Source organism: Arachis ipaensis, chromosome B04 (genome assembly GCF_000816755.2).
Source record: "Arachis ipaensis cultivar K30076 chromosome B04, Araip1.1, whole genome shotgun sequence".
Classification (NCBI taxonomy): Eukaryota; Viridiplantae; Streptophyta; class Magnoliopsida; order Fabales; family Fabaceae; genus Arachis; species Arachis ipaensis.
The window spans coordinates 108,137,287-108,139,013 of record NC_029788.2 but is presented as its reverse complement, the minus strand read 5'-3'; the positions used below and the strand labels follow the sequence as shown (position 1 = coordinate 108,139,013).

Genomic DNA, 1,727 nt, shown 5'->3' with positions numbered 1-1,727 from the left:
AAAAAAGAAAGCATAACATAATCAATATAAAATAATCAATTCAACACAATTTATAATATATTTAGAGTAATTATTCACATCAGTCTTTAGCATTTTAAAAGCAGACATTTTAGTCCTAAAAAAAATTAATACACAGATCAATCCTCAAAGTTTTACTCTGACAGACAAATCAGTCTCCAGTTCATTTTTCGACAGAGTAATTACCCAGATCAGTCCCCAAAAATTTTAAAAACGGACATTTTAGTCCCCAATATGTTAATTTAAATTTATATTAAATACATATTTCTTTTAATACAAACATATTTTTTAAAATAGGATATTTTTTTATTATATTAAATATAAAAATATCAAATAATTTTAACTTTGAATTTTTTGTAAAATAATCTCTAATAATTTTATTGATTATTATTATTATTATTATTATTGAGTGACTATATATATATATATATATATATATAAGAATCTAATAAATAAATTTATTATTATTTTTGTCTAAAAAATACAAAAATTATAGTACAATATTATTGTGCAATTAATAATAATAATTATTTCATTTTATATTATTTTTAGACGGAGGACTGTTATATCTAATAGAAAGAAACGTTGGAGATTGATTTGTACATTAATTTTTTGAGACTAAAATGTCTGTTTTCAAAAATCACGCTTCCGGCTGTGCTACTTTGATAGCAAGAAGTATTACGACTACTTTACATACTAAATATTAAAAATAGGAGCCTGTGACTCGATACTGTATCGCTGATTTCTTTTTTTAAACCGGAAATAAATACTTTATCTTAATAAAAATATAAGCAGGCACAGATTCATATACAAGACTCCTTACATAATATCTCATAATATAATATACATATAAAACATACAACTCTTATCCCTCTTATAAAAAAAGACGAGGGAAGAAAATAATCTAATTAACAGAACAACATATAAACCAAACGCAATATAATTCTTCTTAATGCTTCTTCATCTGGTTCCTGAAAAGGTAAAGCTGTAAGGGGTGACAACCTAACCACACGGTCTCACCACGGAGTTTTAAAGTTGTCATAAGAAGATATTCAATAAGAAAACTGTTTTCAAGCTCAGTGATTATTAATTGCCTTATGAATCTTTTAAAAACCAATAGGAAATCGTTCAAAACCTTTTCAAAATTAACAATGTTTAATCTTTTTAGAAATCCGAAACCTTTCCTTTTTTATAAGAAAAATCTCAATCAGAAACCAACCACGCAATCAAACAATACAATCATTAATTTAGCATCAAAGTTCATTCTCAAATATAGTACACTAGAACAAACACAGGCAAAACAGACAAAGAACGCACAAGTAGGTAGCAGTTACAGCAAATAGTTCAAGTAGCAATTAAGGACAGTTTAGCAATTAGGCAAATCAAAACAAGTTCAAACCCAAACAAAGCATACAAATGCATATGATGCATGCCTGTCCTATGGCTGATGAGGCTCATCTGTCGGTTATCCAGCCAACCCGACAAGTCTGAATTGTCCTTAGACTGTCCCCCGACGTGCATCCCCAAGAGTCTATGCATAGCTTTTCTCAAATAATCAATATTGCTCAATGGGGGTAAACATTCCCGGGAATTTATATAGTGCCCGGTCACACTTACGTCGTAGGGTCAACAGAGTATCGAGTTTTCAACCTGGTACACGTGGTGGCAAGCCACGGCACTTAATCCAGGGAACCTCGTATCTCAGATAT

The 1,727-nt window shown here is 29.5% G+C and overlaps 1 protein-coding gene across 1 annotated transcript in view; it reads right to left on the bottom strand.

The window, feature by feature from the left end:
• The window catches only part of LOC107636860, a 15,247-nt gene continuing 14,461 nt past the window's right edge, over nucleotides 942-1,727 (bottom strand). The window contains exon 4 of the mRNA XM_016340334.2: nucleotides 942-989. The gene's annotated coding sequence lies outside the window, so the exon portion shown is untranslated. The remainder of the gene's footprint in view (nucleotides 990-1,727) is intronic.